We start from the raw sequence: 20,572 nt of genomic DNA, 5'->3' as shown, positions 1-20,572 counted from the left end.
CTACGGAATGTGTAAGATCTAGAAAAACCGAAATGAACGGAGAAGTTCATGGAGGTAGTCCTAGGCCCACTGGGGCTGTAGTGCCAAGGCGGGGGATGTGTCTTGAGTAGAGAAGTCATCCACTGATGTTACTCTGACAGGCCCTGTAGAGGAATGGTGATTATTTTAATCTTCGTCATCTGCGGGTTGGGGTAGGTCAGACGGCCACTGGCTCCTCAATCTTCTTACATTTGATGGGTTGCTAATTTCTGCAGCTAGTCTGTTATTGTGTCCGAGAATGCTTTGATGGTAGAGTGTTGACAATCTATGTATTTCTTCTATGACAAATGGGATTTGCAGATCATTGTGGGTAGTAAAGTTGGAGACATATCAAGGTGCTTTAGTTACTGAGCCCAAGAATTTGGATTGAAGTCTTTGAATTATTTTCATGTTTGATGCTTTTGTAAAGCCCCATAGCTATATACCATATGTCGATGTGGGTTTTATTATGCACTTGTATAGTAGAAGTTTGTTTTCTGTGGATAGCTTGGATTTACGGCCCAAAAGCCCGGACATTTCTCGTAGTTTTAAATTTAATTTCTGACGCCTTGTTTTGACGTATTTCTGCCATGTCAGATTTTGGTCGAGGTATAATCCCAAATATTTTACTTCGGTTTGGACCGATATTTGCATATTATTGATGAACAAGTTAAGTAGGTTTATTACAAATCTTTCGTTTTGATCATTACCATGTCATACTTTCTCTTTGTAAATTCTGTCAAAAGCGCTTTATTTCTGACACTTCCGACCCTTTAGCTTCTCCTGAAATTCTGTGCTGCTAAAAATTAAATTTCATGAATCGAGAACCACAGTGTATGTAATTGCGACATCCACAATGCATATAAGTAATGGGATCGATCGAATGCAGGTTGTCTCCCGTATTCGATTTTAGTGATAGTCTATTTTAAGGCAAGAGTGTTTTTGGTCATGTCTGTACAAGAGCATTCTACACATACAAAGGGGGTAGGTGAAGGGAAAGGGATACTAGAATTGATTTTGTTGGTGACGTCAGCGGGTGCTATATACCTTTCCTTAGCGCTGGCGCATCATGAAATAGCGGTAGGGGGGAAGAAGGGTGCGAGTTGGGTTCATTCAGGGCCATGCTGCATTCAGTTGGAACTCAAATTGGGCTCCGGATTGGCATCGTCACGTATGGGGGGGTTTGAGAGCATGGGGTTTGATTGATAAATCCTGGTGATGGCGATTAGTGTACGCAGCAGTGATATGTTGTTACGTGCTAATTGCGAGTGCGCTTGGTGAATACTGATGATGCCCATGTTGCAGAAAAGACGATTTGGAAAAAGTGTTGCTTTATGGTTTGTATTGTTTAATGTTCACGAAATCTTAGTGCTGGGAAGTGAAAAGAGCTGGGAACATGCATCAAATACGAGTACATTTGGTAAGTTGAGGTGCATGTGCCGACGTCATGAATGAATGAATGAATGAATGAATGAATGACGTAATGAAATCAGCCGCTTGATACACTTTGTGGAAATCAGAATAATATGTAAAAGTGCAGGTTATAGTACATGTGCTCCCTCGCGTCCTCATAGTCAGCGGTTGTCAAGCAAATGTTTTCCCGTGTCCGCATTCATGAAGGAGCAGAATTACAGGTATATTGCTCGAAGTCAGTTTTAATAACCATTTTGTTATTAATGACGCAGGTTGTGTTAGAACCTTCAATCATTTTGCGCATATGAAAACAGCGCGCACATGGTAGAATGACAACAACCCCCATGATTTGAAGACAACGCCGTAGTGTGGTTAATGCAATTTGCACTATGCATTAAAACTAGCGGAGAAGCCTCGCAAAACTCGGCGGGGAGCCATTTCTTTCTTACCCTCTTCCCTTTTACCTGTGTCCCTGTTAAACCATCTTAGTCTTCCCTATTTTTTTTGCTAAATAAAATACCTTCATGTGACACGGTTTAAAACACAGACTTGCCTCCTCGGTAAATGTGGTAATATTATTACTGCGTGGGGACAACAGCGTCCAGTCAGATAACACCCACATAGTCAATATAAATGGCGGTTGAACAGAGAGCCAACATAAATTTTGTTTGAAGTTAGGCAAAACAGCCGGAGATCGGACAAAATGATGAAAAGTATGTACGGTAGTGATTGTTTGAGTCGTTAGAACATTTTTCGATGGTATGCTGTATTTCGTGACGGCAGGTAGGACATTGAAGACGCTCCACGTGCATCAAAGCCGAGAACAAGTTGCAACGAAGAAAATGTATATATATATAACGCAGCTGGTATCTGCGTTAAAGAAATTCTGCTCCAAGCTTAAATAACTGACCTAAAGGCGCGCCCACATTACTCGTGTGACTCGCTATGCTCGCGAGTAATGTGGACGATATGACAAGTCACGAGACAAGCAAATTTTAATTTTTTAGTTTAAAAACTATAGCCAATAAATTAAAATACGACTACAGCCTATACACACTACGAGTAAATATACGGATCCTCACGCGGGGAAGCCTGACGAGCAACTGAAGTAGTGTGGACGAAGATTTACGGACACAAGTAAAAGCCATACAAGCCTGGCGAGCGCGAGCACGAGCACGAGTAATGTGGACGCGCCTTTACGCCACTGGTCTGTTTCCCATCAGAATTAATCTCGAACTATGGATCCTAAAGACAATTTATAGGACTTGTTGAAGGGGTTATCAGTCCTGTCGCAAGGTCGCTACCTATCCAAGACAGCACAAACGCGGACAGACATTCATACCTCGACTGGAATTCGAACCCACGATCGCAATGTTTGAGTGGGCGAAGACATTTCGTACCTTAGACCGCGAGGCCAATGTGATTGGCTTAACAAAAGGTAACATAACCGGCCGATCTATACACTGTAGAATCGCCTTCTGGAGGTTCCCGATCAGATATTATCCACAGTATCGGGTTGGCTAACTGACTCAGTTGTTTCGTCGTCTTCCTCAGGCCTTCGCCGAATCCTGTAATAGTAGAGCAGGCCGCAAGACCCACTTTCCAAACCTTTATCCTATCACCATCGTAGATCTTCTGGTTGGAAGCTACATAATCTCTTTAAATGATACAGTGTTGTTAAAGGAACGTAAATTTGAGTAACGTAACTTAATATGTTACAAACCCAACGAGTCAGTTCCATGGGATTATCCTAGAACAAGGAATTATCTCGTACCCGATTCTACGCTTTAGCCAGGTAGTGTAAACCCTTTTCGACAGGCCTTTGCTTTTAAATATCTGTAACAACTTCACAGTACGGTGCCATGTACATTTTCTCCGAATCAGTTTCCCATTTACAGTCACTGAATCTAGCACATATATAAATCCCCTAGCCCGCTATTGGATTGAAGTTTTATTTAAGTAACTGATTAATGGTTTTAAGTCCTCTCGACATTATTGATTCCTGACTGCTGACACTTCAGACAAGTTAAAAGTAAACAGTAACTTAATCCTCAGGTTCGATAGTGACATTTATACAGAGTGGAGCAAAAGTCACTACCAGCTGTCATAAAATGAAGTTATATTGTATTATTTCATTTTATTATTATTATTTATGTTTACATGTAAAGCTATCCCTGTATTTTTTATTGCTAGTGGGCTAGGACTAAGTCCCTTGTACTGCGGCCACTTCTGGCCTGTTGTTCCAGCCCCAAATGATAGGTGAGGGTGATTGTGGAGCAGTTGGTGGAATGAAGACTGGCAGGGGAAACCGAAGTACTCGGAGAAAACCTGCCTCAGCGCCACTTTGTCCACCAGAAATCCCACTTGACCAGACCCGGGATCGAACCCGGGTCGCCGCGGAATTTCTCTCGCTTAGTAGTCAACAGAACAATTCTAAGACATTTATTCTTAATGTTTCCGAATATGTTCTAACAGACTGAGGAAGCAGTCCTTACGAAAGGTTTGAACTTTCCGATAACGATTCCACACTCCAACCTGGATATAGCATGTGCTGTTGAATCCGTTTTTTTTCAAGCTTCCACAGAATCTGAGCATGAAATTCAGGTAGAAGATCAGGCCTGTGTTAGAGAAATCTAAATTTTCCATGCCTAAATTGACTGAAAAGTAGTTGAAAGCCATAAAATCTTTGAGGTTTAAGGAATATATTAGGATTCTTCGGGCAGAGAAAGCTAATTGCACGGCGATGTTGGATGAATCAAAATACAAGGATAAGTTGAACATTTTGCTAGAGTCTGGCGTTTGTTAACCCTTGCCCAAAGGCTCCACAGCTGAAGTTGAGAGGAAAGTGCAGAAACTCATTTCCAAACACAAAACTGCCCTTCCTGCAGATCTAAAACATTGACATCTTATACATGGAGTAGTTTAATTGTACCAGTGCAATATAAATATACATCCCAAGACTCCCCAAGAAGATTCCAAGAAGATTCCTGGTACTCATTTCTGTTAGAGGCTGAGTCGACCCCAAGGCCATAGTGCGGCTGGAAGGATTACGTAAATTTAAAAAAAGTTCATTGACCTCATCGGGATTCGATCCTGCTACCTTTCGGCTTGCAGCATAGTGCCTCAACCAACTACGGTACCGTGTGCCCCTTGCCAAAAATCGTACGAAGGAGAACTGCAGAAGACGACAAAGATGATACCCAACAAACGAAACTGGCTGGAAGAGGACAAAGATTTGGAGGGAATGGGAGAGGAAGAAGGGATCGACTTGGAAAGAGGGAGGATAGCCCCGCCCAGAACAAAGGAATTCCAGAGGACACGATATCGGGCCAAAACCAAAGCCAACGACTGGTTTACAAATACGACTAATCGGACATGGGATCCTGCAGAGTGCTCATTCGCCCTGCTGGTTCCGACCCTGAGGACAATCGTAGTGTAGTGGACATTGGGAGGATGTTTTGAAAGCTAGAGATTAACTACCGAAGAATTTTCCAATATCCCAGACGAAGGTGGACAGTGCTCTTCAGTTCGCACAATATACAAGCAGTGTGGTAGATTATATAGGGATTCACTCACTCATGGAGCTCAGCCCTTCTTAAGAAGCTGCCAATTGTGCAGTTACCAAAGAACTTCTCAGCATTTTACGGAACCCGAAGGTTCATTACCGTGTTCACAAGAGCCCTCAAATAGTCTGTCCTGAGCCAGATCAATCCAATCCATACCATCCCATCCTATCTCCATTTTAACATTGTCCACCCACCTACGTCTAGGTCTTCCCAGTGGTCTCATTCCTTCCGGCTTTCCCACCAATATCCTACACGGATTCCTCCTCTCCCCCATTCGTGCTACATGCCCTGCCCATATCTTCCTTGACTTGATCATTCTAATTATACTTGACGAAGAGGATAAGTTATGAAGCTCCTCATTATGCAGTTTTCTCCAACCTCCTGCCACTTCATCTCTCTTCGGTCCAAACATTCACCTCAACACCCTGTTCTCAAACACCCTCAGTCTGTGTTCCTCCCTTAATGTCAGAGACCAAGTTTCACACATATACAGAACCACAGGCAAAATTATAGTTTTATATATTCTAATTTGCAAGTTTTTAGGCAGCAGACGAGAAGACGAAAGGTTCTGGACTAAATGGTAGCAAACATTACCCGAGTTCAATCTCCTCTTAATTTCCTCCTGAAGATGGAACACGCTTCTCCTGAAAGTGAACATGATTCTGACCAGCATGGACCCAAATGATGTTCATTTACTTGGAGCCTTCGTCAGTGCAATCAAGATAAGAATATAGAAAGTCAACGAACATAACGTCGACAACGAGGAGAGTCCGGGCCATAGTACAACTGTACTTGATAGGCTAGACGTATAAGCAGGCAAAACAGTATAGGGTTCGCACTAAATCACACCGGAAACGGGTTTAGTTATTAGTGTAAATAAGCTACTATGTGGATAAAAATAAAATTAAAAGAAATAATCGCTGAAATTATACCGAACTTAATAGTTTCATCTCTAAACCTGTGAATAATCCTGCATTTTATTTATATTAATAATCAAAAGTTTTCCAAAGTCTCCATTTAATCCTATGCATTGATTTTTCATGGACACGCTTTGTTGGCGATGTTTGTTGCAAAAAAAAAATTCCCCTCCCTTTATTTCTTAGTTTCAGGTCCGTGTGTGCTTTATCACAATTTTTATTTCATGTTTTCCTGTTATCTCCCTTCGACGTATCCTCGTCTCAGGTATTTAAATAGCTGTAGTGAATCTGCCACGGGTTTTCCAGTGATTTAGATTAGCTCTTTCTAAGGGACCCAACAGAGTAGGTTGTCTCCCACCTGAGGACGGAAAAAGGTCCAGTTTCCGAAATATTTTTAGAATACCGGCCGATGGACAGAGTCCACCGTCAGAACCCTTTAGAATCTACCGTTTTCTAAGCCAGTTCATGCCAATTCATTTCCTCACAGTCTATGTTTATGAAGATTCGGTTTAATATTATCCTACAGTCTGACAGTATGTCTTGTAATTTGTCTCTTCCCTTTGCACGTGGCTGCTTTCGGAAAGATGGAAAATGTACAAGTGGATATGTTATGTACAGAAACATATCAATAAGTTTGACAATTCATTCGAAATTCTATCTGATCTATGTAAGATTTGAGGCTTTCACGGCGGTGACTATGAAGAAAACAGTCTTCTGGGATTTGGCACCGTGTATATGTGGTGTTAACCGACGTTTCGGAGGAACGTATCGCCTCCATCTTCAGGGTAGAAGAAAAAATATAAGAAATCTGCAAGCGAAGAGACCGTGAGAACCGGTAAAAGCAGACCAGTCTGCTTCTCACGGTCTCTTCGCTTGCAGATTTCTTATATTTTTCTTCTACCCTGAAGATGGAGGCGATACGTTCCTCCGAAACGTCGGTTAACACCACATATACACGGTGCCAAATCCCAGAAGACTGCTTTCTTCTATCTGCTCTCTTTGTAAACGGACACATAAAGGAAGCTAGTTATTCCTAGAATCTTTTGACTACTTTTATGGTACATCATTGTGCCTCTCATCCTCTGGAATCTTGACAGCCTTGTTCTAACTTGTAGAAGAATCTGGTAACGCAGCACATATTTCCTGTTCAGGAAGCCCAGATCAAATTCAGTTATCTATGACCATCGTTTTCCCCCCTCATGGGAAATTTTCCTCTGTGCCAAATAAAATTCACAGTTCTTGTTTTGTGTAGTTTCCGAACCATGTTCAGAACTCTCACATAGCCGACACAAGGGCCTAATTTTCGGGGAAACGTATAGACGTAAGAGGGATGAGGAAAGTCGGGAGTTGAATATGTGTAATTTGTATATTCCCAATAAACTAGTCGCATCTGAAGGATACGAGTATATACAGAGTAATTCACAAGTCTCTACGGAAACCCAGACAATAATTTAGAATCGCTCTGCAGACCAAACATATGGCTAGAAGGGTACTGTGATTCTAAATTATTGTCGGGGCTTCTGGAGGGCTCATATGAATTACTCTGTACTTTTTACGTATATAATGTACGCTGTGACGGAACAAGATCCATGTAGTTAAGGTGTATGGAGTTGAAGATGTAATGAACTTCATGATCTGTACATGTCACATCGTTTTATTATTATAGTGAAATCCAAACAATCGCCGATTTGGCAGTATGCTTTTGCCTAGGCCTACTCCTTTCAAAGTAAGGAACACGTGCCTTGTGCTGTGCGACCAGAAATGTAGGTGGATCAGTCTGTTTTTGCATTCAGTAGTTGGGAGTCTTCACACAGTTTTGCAGAATGTAGTGCATTGTGGTTATTTACTTCACCTCCGATTCCATGTAAGGCATGTTCGTGAACCACAGGTTGTAACTGCTGCACCCTCTGGCCAGTGGAGGAAGGTGAATCTTCGTCAGATCGCATCCACCTCATGTCCCAGTAATGTCTGTGACGGCTGTGCAGAACATGCAGGCAGGGGCGTGGAATTTAAAACGATGGACTCCGAGGACATACCCAGGCACATACATATACCAATGACGTCAATTTCGGCTTCATCTGAGTTCCTACGAACTTTTGGACAAAATTTACTTCCCATAATTTCTCGTGTTACAGATCCGGAGGTTCGGGTTCGTTTCCCGGCGCTACCAGATTTTCTGAGAATTGGTGGGTCTGGGACGGGGTCCACTCTGCCTCGTGGGAATAATTGAGGAGCTATTTGAAGGAAATAATGGTTCAGGTCTAGAAAACTGAAATTAACGGCCGTGGGGATTCGTTGCGCTCACCACGCGACACTCTCTATCCGCTAAATTTGGCAGTAAATTCGCCGACAAGCGGCGGTCGCTCGGTCCGTATAGTTCGCTTGCGGACTACAGGTCACGGAATTTGTTTCTTGTGTTAGTGACATTTCATTCACTCCAGTTATAATTGTCATGCGTCCGTGATTCAGTCTTGAATTATGCAGAGGCCTTTCCTCTGTACCAGATGTAATGGTTCTGTTGCCTCGACTTTCTTATGCAGTGTAGTTTCCTTCGCTCCAAGTTCAATTGTCATAAGTCAGTGACTTAATATTATTGAATTATGCAGGGGCATATCCCCCACACCGGATGTAGTGGTTATACCACCATGACTTAGTATATTTACCGTACTAAATGGGATGGTATAGGGTTCCTGCACCTCAGGGGCTTATATAATAACCCACTGTAGGCTAAGTTGGGCGTGTATAACAATTCCCATATGATTGTAGGGGAAAGACTTGTCCCTTCGCTAGACCGGTTCTGACCATCAACCAGTATTCTGCCCAGTGTGAGATACCCGAGATTAGAATGTGCCGTCAAGAGTTTTAGTAGTACTTCGCAGTACCAAATTTCACGAAAACCAATGCAGCGGTTTTTGAGTTGCTACGTACGGTCACATGGACAGACAGACTTGGCGTAGCTGCTAAGCGTTCTGCAACTTTTCGTTGCGGGCGCTCCAGAAAAAAATATAAATATCTACTTGATAAGTAAAATTTTCCTCCCCATGCTTAGTAAAATAAATGTGTCTTGTTTGGCATGTTCTGGATGAATTTTCTACTTAAAGGATCGGTAGATTGGAGGACGGGGAAATAGTTCAAATAATTTTGAATTATGGGCATGTTTCTAAAATTATTTGGCAGTCTATTATCGTGAGACAGTGAAATTTCATCAGTCAAATTTAATACTGAATGAATTGTAAAGCATGATACCATTTTTGTCTTGTACTTAATCGTAAAACACAGAGTCCATTTTCATTTCCATGTAAGGAAATGAAATCTGCTAGATGACAGAGCAAAATATACGTAGAGGTTAGACATTTAATGAATGACTTCCTGTTTGTTCTGCTCCCCTATTTGATAATGAACGCAAGTGTATTATATTGTGGTCTCTGTGTCTTCCCCTAATACGATTTGATAGTCTTGAATTCAAGCCACAACCAACAGCGGCGAGCTTCCGAGGTATCAGCGATACGAATGCGGCTTAGTGTATCGTTGAGATATTTTGAATGGGATGCTGTATTGCAGCACCATGTTGCACTGTGTATTCCAGTTCTCTCACTTCACCGTGTCTGTGTAACTTCGTTCATATATCAAATTCCGCACTTCAACGCCTCTTTTGTCTCTTCTTATAGTATATTTGACCCAGCATGTTTCAGCCTAACTGGCCATCATCAGGTGTATAAGATTTAGATTATCAATCCGTGTTTACTTTTGTTGCACACATGTTTTGGGTCTGGTGTACCTGTAATATGTAATAATGTTTTTTTTAGTGTTTTATTTTGGAGATGGATATGTTATATACTGTTATTCTATCTCTGTGATTGTAATGGTCCTTACGTTTTTTTGGTGTGCTGGGCTCCTTCCTTTGTGCTATGTGTAGCTGTTCTGGTTGTTTCATGTCGTAGTTCTATTTTTATGGGGTATGTGAGCTGCTAACTGGTGTTGGTTTCCTGCACTTTTGTGAATATTGGGTTACACATATCAATGTTCGTGTCATTCATGTGTAAGTTGTTTTTTACTGATTTTGTATATGTGGTATTTTTCCAATGTGTTTGCTGTCCCTTTTATGTGTTCTTATAATGCCCACTGTATCCGTTATGGTTCCATATGTATTTCCCGTGTTTAATATGTGGCTCGAGTATCCCGAATTACTGTTACTATTTCTAATTTCTTGTATATGTTCTTTGTATCTAGTGTTGAATGTTCTGTCTTTTCGTCGTATGTATTTCAGTGGGCGGTCTAGGCAATTTATTTGGGAGATGCCACTTTTGTTGTATTTGTTCCTGGATGTCGTTTTATAATGTTTGATGTTGTGTTCCGCGTTTTAAATGCAATTTTTATTTGCTTGTCCTTGAAGAGTTTTGTAATTTTTTTCCTCTGTATGTGAAAGTGACCCATTTATTATTTGGTGTTGTGGGTCGATGTCTGTATTCTGTTCTGTGAGGCTGGATCTTTTTTCGATTTTGTTTATATAATAATTATCGTTACGTAATGTGTTCTGTATAATATTCAGCTTTTTTTCCGTGGCTTCCTTGGATATTGGATGTATGTTTAATCAGTTTACTATGTATTTGATACTTGATATTTTATGTTCGTGTGGCTGACAGGAGTCGCTGGATATTATGACATCTGTTCGAGTAGGTTTTCTGTATATTGCAGATTCTCTCCAGTAGTGTATTGAAAAGGCCGCGAAAGTTAATGAAATTGTGTAATTCGTTCTCTGTAGTGAATTTTGTGGTAGGTTGTTGTTCGTTGAATTCAGTCAAGGTTTCCTCTGAGTCTCTTTCTACATCATAATCACAGACAGAATAACGCTATACCTGTATAACATATCCATCTCTTAAATAAAACACTAATACCAATTATTACATATTACAAATACACCAGACCCACAGCCTGTGTGCACAACAACAGTAATCACTGCATGGTAATTTAAAACATAACTTTAAAAATATTATGTAAGTATTTTACATTACTCGTAAAATGCAAAATATAACAGCGTAACAAAGCAGGAGTTGTCGTCTGCAGTCTGATGATGGCAAGTTAGGCCGAAACATGAACAAGAAGAGACATTTAGCCGTCAAAGTGTGAATTTTAATGTATGGACGAGGTTACACAGACACGGCGAGGAGAGAGTGGGATTTGAGGCGTCCACAGCGGTAAAAGTTTAGATTGTGATCCTCCGGGTTGTGACACCGTGTAGTCGTGTGGGAATATAACGTTTCGTCATCAAAGCAGAAGTTTCTTTGAAACAATGGGAACTCCCTACTTCATTACACGGTGTTACAATTCTTATGATCACGATCTAACCAGATATTGTTATCTTGGCTTAGAATAATATGAGTATTATGTTATTATTTTTAGAAACAGCAAAAGAATGGGCGAACGAAATCAGAAAATAAAATCTCGTTTCACATTTCCGATATTTTGGTGAGAGGGATACTTAATCCGTAAAAATTACATCTCCGAACAGAACGCTGAGCCATAACGGTGACCCCAGTTAAGCTCCGCGTTCTCGGCTTCTAGCTAGTGAAGACTAATTGCTTTTAGCTTTTGCTAAAGAGGTTCCGTTCTGTCTACCTTACCGCTCGTATAGAAGGGCTTTGTGTATAACGTTCCTTTATGAACTGCTTAGGCTACAACAACCAATGGTAAGCCAGGAGAGGACAGGGAATTATTAATTAAAATGAGAGTAGGAAGATACTGTCTTATCATATTTTAAGGTATTGACTCAGCGTTCGCCCGGATATGTTGAGAACCGTTGCAAACCTCAGATTACCTAGTCTGCCAGGCCAGAATTTGAACCCGGAATCTCATGAATGCGAAGCGAGGAGCGCTAACCACTAGACCTACATCCAGATGGTCAGAGCCATCGTCGCAAATCTGTGACTGTAGAAGCCTCGAATTCCTCTTTCCAACGTTCCCTGGGATCTTTCTGTTAAAGCCTCGCCCAATTTTGTTCCAACTGTCTTCACCCATTTTGTGTACCTGGTCTTTATGTCTCCACAGTTTTGTAATAATCTCTTTAACTGTATTACCGAAATCAACTTTAAGAGTAGGTAAGGTAAAGGTAAAGTTGTAAGATTTGAGGCTTCCACGGCGGTGACTATGAAGAAAGCAGTCTTCTGGGATTTGGCACCGTGTATATGTGATGTTAACCGACGTTTCGGAGGAACGTATCGCCTCCATCTTCAGGGTAGAAGAAAAAAAAAGAAATCTGCAAGCGAAGAGACCTTGAGAACCGGAGGCAATACGTTCCTCCGAAACGTCGGTTAACACCACATATACACGGTGCCAAATCCCAGAAGACTGCTTTCTTCAAAGGTAAAGTTGTCACTGTGCGTAACTAATTAAGCACTACACCATGAAGGCGTACTCTGCACTAGTTGGAGGTGAGTGGCCAGCTTCACGCCTCGGCTTCTTTACCCTGGAGTGAGAGCCCCCGGTACCCTTGGATACGAGGTTTGGTGGACCCCAGAGCCGGTCTGGACGATGTGGAGAAGTGAAAATTCTTACCCCCACCGGGACTCGAACTCCAACCCTTCGGTCGTCCAGCCCGTAGCCAGTCGCTATACCGACTATGCTGTCCCGGAGTCTAAGAGTAGGCAAGAAAGAAAAAATATAGGGTAGAAATCTTCTGCAGTATCCTTTTTAGGTCGTGAATCGTTTATCCTGAATTTAGCGGCCTATCCTTACGTTTATAAAGGTATGCTCCCCTCCCTTGTATCAGTTCCACGATTTCTTTTATGACAATACGAAAGGCAGGACACACCACCCGAACTGTGGTTTATATTTTTCTCTTGTAAATGATACCAATATGGTTACCGTGTGACTTTGGGAGGTGGGAGCGACGTTAAATGTAGGATAATGAAATGTGGTGTGATAGGCCTAAGGTATTTTCGAAAAAAATATTAAACGTTTCTTCACGTAATATTTTGCAGAATGTAAAGACTGCAGCGGCGTGCACTGTCTTCGCTCGCTCGGAAGCCGGGATCGTGGGTTCGAATCTCACTCAGGGCATGGATGTTTGTGTGCGTTTTTCTGTGTTTGTGTACAGGTAGAGACCTTGCGACGAGCTGATCACCCGCCCAAGGAGTCCTACCGTATGTCTAAGATCTAGAAAAACCGAAGTGAACGGAAGTTCATGAAGGTAGGCCTAGACCCACTGGGGCTGTAGTGCCAAGGAAAAAAAAAGACTGCAGCATGATGATTGCCGGAAATACTTATCTAGCCCTCTAATGGCTATAATTAATGAATAATTAGAACTGAGCATGTGGAACTTGTTTGGGGTGTAGATAGTAAACATAATGTTTACTTTGTATGGGAAGGAGTGAGATGAGAATGAAATATAACGAAGATTCGACGCTGTGAGCATGTATCCCATAAATCTAGTCGAAATCTGCATTTGTGGAAATTATGCACAATGCTTACCGGTTTGTACAGTTATTCATTTATGCTTCTTGCTCCCTTCGGAAAAGAGGTGGGTGACACAAGTTCCTGCTTGAAGTTTTTGTCATGGGCTGGTGATGACCGAATTTTTTATTGCGACAGTGCCTTTTATAGCCGGTCCAGTCATGACTTGTGTCACATCTGCAGAACGATAGACATGTGTTTATGTACTGGAGAAGCCCGGCGGATAGTGAGTGGATCAATACAAGGTTCACCTTACACCATGCACTGATCTTGACCGTGAACCCCCCCCCGCCCTAACTCCTTGTTCCCCAGTCGACTTGAATTCCGGTTTCTTTAGCCATTTGAGGCAGTCGTGTGTTTGAATGATGTACACTACTCTCACGGCGGTGCAGTTCCAATCGATAACGTCAAAGGAAAACGGGAGTTCTGTTCTTGCCAGGAGCATGTTCTTCCTTCTCGCCAACACTTCCACTCCGATTGTAAGGCTCAACGGGCTCAACCAAGGCCGCGCCATAGCTCAAGCGGTTAGTCGCTGCCTTCCCATCGCGGCTACCCGGGTTCCATCCCGGGTCTAGTCAAGTGAGATTTGTGGTGGACAAAGTGGCGCTGGGGCAGGTTTTCTCCGAGTACTTCGGTTTCCCCTGCCAATATTCATTCTACCAATTGCTCCACAATCACCCTGACCTATCATCTGGGGCTGGTACAATAGGCCAGAAGTGGCTGCAGTACAAGGGACTTAGTCCCACCCCTCTAGCAATAAAAGAAAGGCTCAACCAGCTTCTTGTCTAGTGGATACCGGGGGCTATTCGCTGGAAGGAAAGCCGTCTGATTATAAAGCTAACCGTGCAAGTCTACTTGCACTCCTCTGTGCCTTCATGACCTGGTGACAGCGCAACGTTTGTACAAAATCCAAGTTCTACAGTGAGCAGTCTTTGCTTAAGGTTAATATTGTTAGGTTTTTAAAGCACTAATGCTAAAATGAGCGGTTCTACACATTGAAGAAATACGAAGCATTTGCATCTATACTTGAAAAAGCCTAAGGAATACTTGGGGGTTCTAAACTTAACTGGAACGATATTCACTAAGGAAAATTGTTTCCAAGAAAAAAATACTGCAGTTGGAAATGTGCGTCGTTACGCATCGCGGATGATGTTTAGAACCAGTTCTCATCAGCATTTAACTGCGACGTGTAAACTGGCCGGATAGAATATATTTCATTAATATAAACATATGTTGTCTGAATTTAATGCGTTATAATAGATTGTAGACTTAAATATTTTCTGCCGCGGGCCCTGTACAGGTGCGAGGTCCTGGGCGGTTGCCCACTACGCCCGCACTATTTGCCTCCTCAACGCTTGTGTACACTGAAAGAATCCGCGTTTTCACTCACAACTCCTCAACATTTCGTAAGGAAAAGTAAGCGTTAACATTTCGTGACGATAATATGTTATTAGTTACTGACTTTTGAACATTATCCAACGTCTTTCCTTTTTGTTTAAAACGTTTCGGAGACTGTACTCTGCCTCCGTCCTCAGGTAAAAGGTCTTATTTGGGCCCAGTCGTTAGAGCTAGTCCCTATTCCCGGACACCAGAACCAACACAAGGCAGTATATATAGGGTGCGTCAGAAAGGATGGTTGGATTTCAAACGACCGTTACGCCGCGACGGGGTGAGGCGTAGAGTGAGGGGGCCGACCGTTGGGTCGTCGAGAGAATGCAGTTTCAGTTGGTAACATGGAGTGATCGAGTGGACAGCGTGCGTTCGTCGTAGAGACGTTTTTGAAAAATAAGAGAGTCTGTGATCGTCACTCAACGAGCCTTCAGCATTAATTTCGTCTCGGACGTCGCGATAGGATCCCTACTCGGAACACAATTTTGCGGTGGGTGGCTTCATTTCGTGCCACAGGTTCAACCTAGGTTGAACCTAACGTCATCTCGCATCGCACGTTCGCCCGATGTTGCCCCCTGCGATTTCTTCCTTTAGGGCCACTTGAAGGTGGAAGTTTATAAACGTTGACCACATACACTGGACGAGCTGAAGACAGCGATTCGAGAAGAAATTGCGGCGATTCCACCAAATATGACCGCGAGAGGGAAGAAAACTTCAGAAAACGCCTCGACGTCTGTATCAGAAGCCAAGGACGTCATAAGGATGATATTGTATTCCACAAATAAACTGCATGCATTGGCGAATCTGATGGTAACAATAAAATTTGGATTTGATGAAGCCTTACCAATTTTATTGCCCTGTGAAATCCATCCATTCTTTCTGACGCACCTGTATAAACCAGACACAACACACACAATGTGGGGGAGTTAGCAGACATATCAAAACGAGTATGTGTAACTTCCGTACGTGGCTTATATACTTCTGAGGAGCAACTCTTCAGTGCCAATGTAATCCCTACTTCTTTAATATCCGTTTCAGAATCGTCTCATGTGCGGCTTGGCCTGCATATGGTTTATTCTCTTCACGTTTTCCGATTCTAATTTTATATATGTTTTTCCACCTTTTCTGTGGGTGCTACATGCTCCGCCCGTCTGACCCTTTTATGTGATAAAGAGGACAGGTTAAGCTTATTCGATTTTCTCCAGAATTTTGTCACTTCCCTTCAGATCTCTGCACATTCTTCTCAATAGCCCTCTCTCAATCCCTGTTTTTCCCTTGGGATGAAAGAACAGGTTTCATATTCATACAATACAAGACTTACACTTATATATATTTTTTAATATTTTAATCTTTGTTTTTAGACGAGACAGGAAAACAGAAGAGTCGGAATGGAGTTGTAACAAGTATTCTGCAAATTCTCTGCTATTCTTCTTGAATGTAATTAGGATTTTAATGATGGGCATTATCCTTAGCCGTTGCACTGTCTAGCATATAAGTGAAATTAGGAATGAATTCCATCAAGTGCAACAGTAAGTTTTTAATAATAAAATGGAACCTTTAGTTTTTTTTCGGCCAATGATCGCCGTCATCTGAAGGTGACCAGCACTTCAAAGGAAATGTTTCACGTGTATTACGTGCATGTGTGATCTTGTAAGGGTTAAAACACTAGCATTTAAAATATGTTTTCTTAAAAATAGAAGGATTTTTCGATTGACGTCTTGCTGCGAGTCCCAGAGATGGTCGCGATCCTTCACAGTGGGTCGTCTGCACTTACTAACTTGATCAGTTCTACATTTATTCCTATTTTTATAAACACAAATCTATATTTCATATACATATGTGCAGGTACTGTCCATGCTTCTTAGCCACTAGTAATTAACGATTTGTCATACCTGTGTGTGTGTAGGCAGAGTTGTGGTGTTAGTGTGCCATGTGTGTTAGTGAATTGATGCCTCGCGATAATGTGAGTTTATGAATGCTTGTATGCGCATGTGCGTGGCAGTGTATTCGTGTACTGTATGACTGTAGAATAATAAATACACTGTTGCGATCGTTCTAGTCAGTTTCTTGCTCACTATTAATGTATTATTGTGTCTGTATAGATACGTGTATACATTTTCTTTTTTGTTCATCTTATGGCCCTTTCTAAAGTAATCAAGTCTATCCACGATGTCTACTGCCTTTCCATATTGATGTGTAGGTTCGTATTTCTTAAAATATGAGTAGCGGAAGTCTGAATCCTCCATGTTCTATTTTATGCCCCTATATGGTCCTTGTATGTTATACTTGAGGAACGACCGGTTTCACCTATGTAACAATTGTGATAGCCTGCCCATGTTAATTTATATATACCCGTGAGGTCGTACTTATTGGCTATGGGTATTTTCCGAAGCATACTGCCGAATGTGTAGTTGTTATTATTATTATAACATTTTTGCACTTCATTGAATTTAATCCTGATTTATTTGTTTCCTTCATTCACAAGTGTCTGAATTTTTTGTAGCTTCGACTAAGCTTTATTGCTATCTGTCTGTAGTGTGACCTTGTTTACATTCTTGTGATGACACGTGACGTGTACTTAGTTTTATCCGCATTTTCTCGTGTTCTCTGCTCACTTTTATATCAGTGCGTGATAAGAATTTCGGGGATTTTCTTTATAGTGTTAGTTAGTTAGTTAGTTAGTTATTGAAGAGGGTGGGTTTCCCCATATACTGAGATCTGTATTGGTCCATTGTGCTTCCCTCTATGATTTCTACCAGTATCTATATCCTACCGGTACTGGTTCTTACCATCAGTCCCGCCCAGCCAGCGAGACCGGCTCTACTAGCTGAGAGGTATCTATAATGCTTCCCCCATCTACCAGAGGTATTAGAGACTGCTGTTTGGCGGGAAACGTCCGTTAATTTGGCTCAGTGACCTCCTTTGGAGATATGAGGTTCTTTTACGTGCCGTAAAGCTACGACACGGGACCCACGGCTTAAAGTCAAGCAATAAAAGCTAACAAACCAATTCCAAATCTGCACAACACATACTAGACACACAACACACATACGATACAGCAGAGAAAACAATAGATATACTCCACATCGAAAGGAAGGGCCCTTTATTAAATACATGGGAACACCTTTACATACACGGTCTGAGTGCACAAAAATTACAAATGAACGACACATAAACAGACATACATAATCCCATATTCGATTCAATCATAAAACATATCCCACATAACAGTAGATCACTCACCAACTCACCTTCCCCCCACCACCTAAAAATGGAGAAAAGTCTACCCCACTCTTCCCGCCCCAACCCTCTTACCTCCTGACACTACCTAACGAGAATTCAGTCCATTCCGAACAACACAGATACAGTACCACATCATCAGCAGAAGCACGAAACATCTCAACGAGAAACCAGGAAACAGCGTCATAAACAGAACTCCAGTACACAAAAGCTTACTAACATAGGACAATTAGTGCCAATTTTAGCGGATAGAGTGTGTCGCGTGGTCAGCGCAACGAATCCTCACGCCCGTTAATTTCGGTTTTCTAGACCGGAGCCGCTATTTCCTTGAAGAAATAGCTCTTCAGTTATCCTCACGAGGCCGAGTGGACCCCGTTCCAGATCTACTACTCTTCAGAAAATCTGGTAGCGCCGTGAATCGAACCCGGGATTCTGGATCTGTAGTCAGGAAATCTGACCGCTAGACCACAGAGACCACAGAACGTCAAAAAGCACAAACAACCGAAACAAGACATCACTAGCCCTCGCCTCCTGCAACGTATTCTCACATAACATCAACATTTACGTTGATATAAACGCACAATTTCCTCCACTCCACTTTAAAACCTGATATATATAATAAAATAATTTAAAAAAATTCCAGTAATTTTAAGTAAACTGTATTTCAATAAATTAAAACATTGCGATTCTGTATAAAAACTTTTACATAACAAAACTGTTATCAATGGATCCATTGCAACACGCAGTGTAGTGATGAATGTAGACGCATTGTGTTGTTTATAAACGCCTGATGATGGCCGCAAATGACCGAAACATGTTGCAAACTAACATCTTAATAAAACTGCCTGATTATATCAATAATTTGAATCTGTTATTTATTGAAAGCATAAAATTGTTCCTATAACAAATCAAAACCTGATTCAGGAGGAAATTAATAGAGGTTGAATTCAGCTAATGCTTGCTACCATTCAGTCCAGAAACTTTTGTCTACTCGTCTGCTGTGGCCACTTCTGGCCTATTGTACCAGCCCCAGATGATAGGGGAGGGTGATTGTGGAGCAATTGGTGGAATGAAGATTGGCAGGGGAAACGGAAGTACTCGGAGAAAACCTGCCCCAGCACCACTTGGTCCACCACAAATCCCACTTGACCGGGGCCGGGCTCGAACCCGGGCCGCCGCGGTGGGAAACCAGCGACTAACCGCTTGAGCTATAGCGCGGCCTTTTCTGAAGTTAGATACAGAGCCAGCAATTCAGAGGATTAAAATTCAAGCAGATGAAATTTTGTACATTCCAGTCAGGACCTAACGGCAAATAAACAAATACCTGTAAGTTTTAATACTCGTACATGAAACACGTGTGTAGTACCAACATAAAATGAAAACAAGAACAGGATGATGGATAATGTGCAGAAAGACAATAATTATGTAAAAGTGGAACATTCCCATACAGTGTAACCCGGACGGAACGTAACTATCTAACTTCCTCTTCTCGTAGCATTGTCTTACCTATGGTCTCAAGATTTCGATAGGCGACGTCCTGTTATTGATTTTATAGTGGCTATAGTTGTCCTTTTTAGATTTTGGCTCAGTTTTTTCCGCTTCTATTTTAGTGGGACTCTCTCTCTCTCTTTTTTTAGGTACTCTGGTCTTTACATATGAGAATGGTCACAGGTGCGGGGTCTCATGCATGTGGCATGTTAAGTACATATTTTAATTGTCACATATTGTTTGTTATGTTTGATTCATATATAGTCTGCCTTGTGTTGGTTGTGTTGTTCAGAGATAAGGACTGGCTGTATCGATTGGGTTCAGTGAGCGTGTTTTTATCTGAGAACGGCGATAGAGTTCCATCCTCCGAAACGTGTTAATTAAAATAAATAGATATTATTCGAAAAGTCAATCATGGTACAGTTGTCAAACCTGTGAATTTCATCAACGAAGAAGTACGAATCGCATACAGTTCTTGTCCCTGCTGCAGCATTCGGACGGTATGTGTCATACCGTTCCAGTCTGTTCAATTTCCGAAATTAGATTAAATACTGGAGATATTATAGAAGTATCAATGTTCTTTGACATGAAGGGTAAAGATCTGACTTTTCCAGGACTGAAATACGAAAACTGGAAAGCCAATCTGGCGGTCGTGGTTGATGTTAGGAGTACCTACAAAACTTCGAATGTGATTAAGATATAGTGCCTTTGCTTTTAAGGAGTGATGCACAATTTTCAGACGTGTTTTTTTTTGCCTACCTCGTTGACCCTTTAACTTAAAATGACCGTTTTTCGCTTGGGGGTTTCTGAAAGTAAACAGTACTGAAGTAATGAAATAGCTTTATGCCGTTCTCCTACACGAACTTGTATTAAGTGCTCGTAACTGCGTGTACATACAGTGTATGGCATGGATCTTCTGCGTGTATCTTTATTAAACTTCGCAGATGATGTAAACAACAGAATACGTAACTCACAAGTGGCACGTGACAGTTAGTGCACTGCAAGATGTATACTCTGAAATGTTATTTTCATTAAATTCCGGTTCTAATATCTAGACGATACGCCATAACACACATTCTGTTGTTTACAGTC

At 41.7% G+C, this 20,572-nt stretch overlaps 1 protein-coding gene across 3 annotated transcripts in view; it reads left to right on the top strand.

Annotated features, from left to right (window-relative positions):
* The window catches only part of LOC111874765 (rho-related BTB domain-containing protein 2), a gene marked incomplete at its 3' end in the record, with an annotated part of 116,640 nt that overhangs the window by 11,064 nt on the left and 85,004 nt on the right, over positions 1–20,572 (top strand). For 2 of the 3 annotated variants that reach the window (XM_033755584.1, XM_033755585.1), the window contains 1 exon segment: positions 1,131–1,438. 3 annotated transcript variants of the gene reach the window in all.

Source organism: Cryptotermes secundus, unplaced genomic scaffold (assembly GCF_002891405.2).
Source record: "Cryptotermes secundus unplaced genomic scaffold, Csec_1.0 scaffold880, whole genome shotgun sequence".
NCBI lineage: Eukaryota > Metazoa > Arthropoda > Insecta > Blattodea > Kalotermitidae > Cryptotermes > Cryptotermes secundus.
The sequence above is the reverse complement of the archived record's forward strand: the minus strand, read 5'-3'. Positions and strand labels throughout refer to the sequence as shown.